Source organism: Wasmannia auropunctata, unplaced genomic scaffold (genome assembly GCF_000956235.1).
Source record: "Wasmannia auropunctata unplaced genomic scaffold, wasmannia.A_1.0 LD336050.1, whole genome shotgun sequence".
Lineage (NCBI taxonomy): Eukaryota > Metazoa > Arthropoda > Insecta > Hymenoptera > Formicidae > Wasmannia > Wasmannia auropunctata.
In genome coordinates, this window is record NW_012026840.1 from 695,122 (window position 1) to 701,180 (window position 6,059).

Below are 6,059 nucleotides of genomic sequence, written 5' to 3' on the forward strand. Positions count from 1 at the left end.
AGGTCCAGATGCTCCCCAATCGAACCGTAGTCCACCTCACCCTCTTCCTCCTCCTACCCCTCCACCTTCTCTTCCTCTTCCGCCTACTCCTGCATCGAGCCGCGGCTGCTCCTCTTACGGGGAGAGAAATCTCCGCAACGCCGTTGGAGGTGGACGTGCGTTGCGCGTATCGGCGTATGTATGTGTAGATCCGTGACCGTGTGTGTTGAGAACGGCCGGTTAGTTCCTGACCATACGCATGGCAGCACCGTTTAATTGGCACTGGACACAATGGATTATGGAACGCCACGCTGCCCCCCTCGCTTCCCTCCTCCTCCTCCTCCTCCTCTCTCCCCCCTCCCCCCGTCTCCGCCCGTACCATATACCCTCGTCGCCGTCGCCGTCGCTCCTGCACTCCACGTCAAAACCACTTCGCCCGTTTTATGTCGGAGAGCGCCGCTGGCGCGGTCGGACGGGACGAGCGAGAGATGAACCGTGGTGGACCACTGGAGGATCCGATCGCGCTCTTTCTATCTCGGGATATTGCACCAGATCGCTCCAAGAGTTTCCCCTCCCCCCCCCCTTCTCCACCCCCCCCTGGGACGAGAGTAACAGTGGCCACGACAGCACGTAAACGAAGGAACGATCTCGTTCTTTCGCTCTAGCGGAAAACCATTCGGTCATATCCGATTCGACGAGGAATCAATTTCGGCTGACACGCGCGAATGAAAATGGCATCGATCCACAATGACGTTTCTCTTTGCTTTGCGCGTTTTGGTTATTATTCGGTCATCGAATTATGAGTATAGGTACAGTCAAAGTGCATATAATAATTGCGGCGCAATTGTCGAAGTGTTTCCTTTCGGGGAACATATAGGTATATGTACTGTCAAAGTGAATATAATAATTGCGGCGCAATTGTCCAAATGCTTCCTTTCGGGAAATGTTTCCCGATCAATCGAGAATCGAGAATACGTGACGAGAAATTATATTTGATTATCCGCAACTGTCGAAATGTTTCCTTTCGGGATTGATCGGGAAAACATTTCCCGAAAGGAAGCATTTCGACAATTATTATATGCACTTTGATAGAGTACCTTATGTTTCCCGAAAGGAAACACCTTGACAATTGCGGATAATCGAATATAATTTCTCGTCACGTATTTTCGATTTATCGTTCATTGATGTTGCAATTAGCTGTTGAACGACGCATTTTTCCTTCGTCTCGGGAGAACTCCATGGCAATAAAGCTTTCATTGAGTCGAACGTCAGGATTTTATGGTTTCGTTCTTTGTTTCTCATTTCACTTATCGGAGGATATCTGCTTGCACGAGTCGTACACTTGCATTTTACGGAGAAAACGCGGCGATCTAACATCCGAGACGCGCTTAACCGTGTTTCCCCGCGAGAGACTCAAAACGACGAAAGAAACGGAACCGTCCGTGACGATTCGCAATTAGGGGAAATACTCCGAATTTTACGACGATACTTCTCTCTCTCTCTCTCTCTCTCTATCTCTCTCTCTCTCTCTCTCTCTCTCTTCCTCTTCGCGGGCGTGCATTACGATAACGATAATAATGACGGTAATAAAAGTGCGACCTCACCTTTTTGCCGGTTCGGCAACCGCGAACTCGTGCAGCCACGGCAGCCGCGAGACGAGAGAAAAAAAGATAGAGAGATAATAAGAGGTGACGGCGCAACCCGGGCAATATCTGCGGCAGCGCAGATAAATCGTTACAGTTAGGAATTCCGTCTAATAAAACGTGTCCCGGTACCGATATTCTCCCCGGTGACGTGGCAATAACAGACAAGCGAGAGTACAGGAAAAAAAGAGCGGGAGAGAGAGCAAGCGAGCGAGAGAGTAAGAGAGAGAGAGAGAGAGAGAGGAGTTCTCGCTCAACCCAGGCCGGCCAATCTAGATGCGCGAGAGCTACATTTCCAATTTCAGCGACGGCCGAGTACACACGGGTGGAATATTGCCAATTTGGCGTGCAACTGTTTTGTCTGGGTCCACGGGTAGGAATAGTGCCCACGGTGGTGCGGGCCGTATTTTTGCCGTCCCGCGTTTACCGCGGCCAACTATTACGATAAGCTACGCCGCTCGAATTGGACCGTCTGAATTACCGTTGAACGTACACGCGTGAGCCTCGTGACAAATCGTATATATGTCACGTATTCCATTCGCGTGAGTTATTTTATGGAGAGCGCGATGTTAATAAACGTTCTGTGATTTCTCAGCCTGAAATTCGTAATGATACGTTTGGCGCGGATAATTTACAGCTTCTCGTTCTCAATGAGATATTGAAAAAAAAAAAGGTAAACGACGCGATAAAAAAAAAAGCACAAACTCGCGTATAGATATATTGTAAGTTGAATTTCTACGCGGGACACTAAAAAGAAGGATGGGTATTTATCAATCAGTTTGACTTTAAGGTCGCGCATCAAGTGAAGCGCGCCGGGACACTATGCCGGCGCTAGGCACTAAAGGCCCAACTACCAAGATAAATTTCAGGATCGCAACCTTTGCTCTCGCAGATAACGGCGCGCCATAATTCTGCCGGGGTTATCGTCCCGTCTCATTTCCTCTCAATATTTCGGAAGCTCATCGTCGCAGTCGCTCAATCCCCGTTCCTCACGTCGCGCCATTGGGCAGGCAGTAAGCGTCTTGAATTTATCGTTCGACCGTACCGACACCGCGACGCGTCGAGGGGGAAGGGGGTGGACAGGGAGTGAGAGTGCCTTTCCGAAATGGGGAGAATCGCGCAGTGAAGGAGAAAGGAAGAGGGAGAGAGAGAGAGAGCAAGGAAGAAGGCGAAGCGGAAGGAAAATAATAAAAACGGACAGTTGCAGTTAGGGTACGGTAGACTGACCCTCGACAATCGTCCTTGGCTATATTTTGAGAGTCTCATTACGCGCGATTCCCAGATCGCGCTTTTCCCTTATTTCCCGCTCTTCTCCTACTCTCGTTCGCTTTCCTATGTCCTTTCCTACTCCCTAACGCGGCGGCGACGATCCGTCCATAAAACTTGGCCTTTTCCTGCCATCCATGCCGGTCCCTCGTTACCAGACGCGAGACACGAATTCTGGCGAAGAAAGGGATAAGACAAATCAGGTAGTTCCAAGGGGTAGGGAAATCGGAGCGCGCTCGAATGACCTCGGACTCCCGGAGGTTCGAGATTTCTTATCGTGATGGAGCGTCTCTCCCGCTGCCGTTTACACTTTTCGGAGAAAGAAAAAGGAAACATGTTACTACGGCAGACAAGTGATAAAAGTCAATGTACTCTTAGGTAACGAGAAGACGGATGATTTTAATGAATCTCTTTTTCATTGAAATCAATTAAAGATAATTAAGTCTGATTTTTCGGCGTACGTAAAGAGAATTTTTTTTTCAGAAACATTAAATATTAATCATTTGTATTAGAAAAAAAGGTGTCATAAAAATAATTATTTTACAATTATATCTTTAATGTTAATTAGCTCGATTAAATGATTAATTACGTGTAATTGTGCATATACAGACTAAAAGAACGAAGTAATTTCAATTGTACATTTTTTCGTGAAAGTTTCGCGCATTTAAAGGTCTGAGATGCATCCTGTCCCGGTCGAGACAAGGCATAATTTAACGCGCCCATTGGCCAGGGGTGGACGGTACATATAACTCCGTTCCACGACTCTCGTTCTATTCGGGAGACTTGGCGCCCTTCTCACTTATTCCTCATCACCCCATTCGACCCTCGCGCCCATCTTTCTCCCTTTTCTCTCTTTCTGCTGTCTCCTCCCTCCCTCTCTCTCGCCGTCCCTTCCCTCGCTCTCGTAATATCGTACGGTCAGACTACGCTGTACAATGCGTCGCATTCAATTCTACACCCGGGCCTGTGTAGGATCCTCCCGGGGTTGTACGGCTGAAAAGAAAACAAGAAGGAGGGAGTGACGAGAGACAGACTTAGCGGAGGAGAGCGAAACGGAAAAGGAGGACGCTCTATAGGGACACTCTCATGTGTCATTTAACTGAAATACCTCCGATGCGCCGAATTGATTTACAGCCGGACGTACGCGGGCAAAAATGCCGCGATGCTGTGTGGTCCTGTGCGCGTGTGTGGGTGGCTAGGTCAGTCGGTGCCGATCCACGAAATATAGTAAATGGTGCCGGGAGTTCTGTAGCCTGGCGAAGAATTGTGTGCGTCGCGTGGCGAAATTTATTTATTGCCGAGACCGCCGCTGGAGCGGGTCCGCACGAGGCGCAGAAAGGGTCGCGATAAATACGGCGCGGAGGATCGATGATCGATATCGCGTCGGCGAGGCGTTTAATGCCTCGTGTAAAGTAGACCGGCGATTGCGCACAAGTTGTATGACGATCGTTTACAGATTTATCATTGCCCTTGGAGATCGCAGATTTTAGTCTAAAATTGATAAATTTAAAATGTTTTTTTTTTCGTCAGTACATTAACTTTTTATTACGTTAAAAGAACTTTGTTTCATGATAGAGACGTAAAAGCGTCGCTCTAATGCAAACGTCGTTGAAGCGATGATTTTATCTGTAATTCAAGGATAATGCATTCCGTTTTATTCCTGATAAAACAGATAATCAAATATCCAAACTATGCGCCCAAACTGTGTTACACTTAGCACACATCCACGACCGAGTTTGACGCTGTAATCAATTATTAATGCCTCGTGCCAGAGGCTATTTGCTTTCAGCCCAAACTTCCGCGACATGCATGCAGCAAGTTTCACGGTGCGCACGTGCAAGCGCGAGTCTCGTGCTTGCTTAAGCAGCAAAACGTAAGGATGAGCAGACACATAGCGCGAATAATGTAACGCGATATATCGGTGTGCGTGAACCGTGGCAGCTGGTTACATTCGTTATCCGACTCGTAGCACCATATCATGAGAGGAAGAAAAAGAGAGAGAGAGGCAATGTCTCGCGATACAGCAATCGCGGTATATTTCTTTGATTATATGGCTATCATTTCTCTGATATAACTATCCTCGCGAGCATTTGATCGAGGGATATGCGATTAAATAATATAGTATAGAAGAGCTGCTTTTAGCAAATTTCTGTAAGGTTAGCAATAAATTTTTTTGAAAACAGTCAGAAACAATTAAATTGAAATTCTGAAAAGTGCTAAATTCGGCATGCTAAGAAGACGGAATATAAAACGTTTTTATTGTTAAATCTCGGAGATTACGTATCCACATGTATTTCTAATAAAATGTCCAATCAGTGATGCAATTAAAAAAAAAAAACATTCTGAAAGACCGCAAGATCTTCGTGGAAGTGATATTTAAGATGCGGATGTTCTAATTTACGAATGAACGTTCAAGCTATACGGCGCATAATTGTAATTAGTAGACGCGTTTCCGCGCGAACTTCAAAAGCAGCAATCACGCGGAGTAGCGTAGGTATCGATCAATCGTCGAATTGGAATTGCTATCTAGGCCGGCGAAGTCAAACGTTCGAACCGTGAGTAGTAGGTAATAGGAATAACGGTGGAAAAGTTTTACATACCGATACAGATTGTACGTTGTAGAAGAAATTGCGAATTAATTATACCGAAAATTTTTATCCGGAAATCTATTATTTATTCTCGAGAATGATAAATGCTCTTCCAGGCTTGGTAGATAGCCATTTCACATTAGTCCTTTGAAGGGCGAAGACCATTCATTACCACAATGCCTGCATCTCCAATACTGCAACCGTGTCGTGCAACACGTTGCCTTCCGCCGAACCGTAGACTCGCATTAGGGAATGGTAGAGCGCAGATGACAGCAGCTCGGTTGATGATGATTATCTCGAATGGATACGCGATCGATCAATCCCTATATAGATTGCATGCGAGTTCGCAAGATCTTCTCTCCGATTCTCTCTAGCTATCTCTTTGTCTCTCTCACTCGCTGTGTCTCTTGTTCGTCCCCATTTACGCTTACCTGTCATCTCAGATCGATTCGAGTTGCGTAACGTTTTCATCTTTTTGCGTCAAAGACGCTTATACGTCCCAAATAGCGATGCACCGATTGTACCTCACCGCAGATTAAAGTTTAATGATCGCAGCGAGCGCACGTCTGTCGTTTGTCATGAG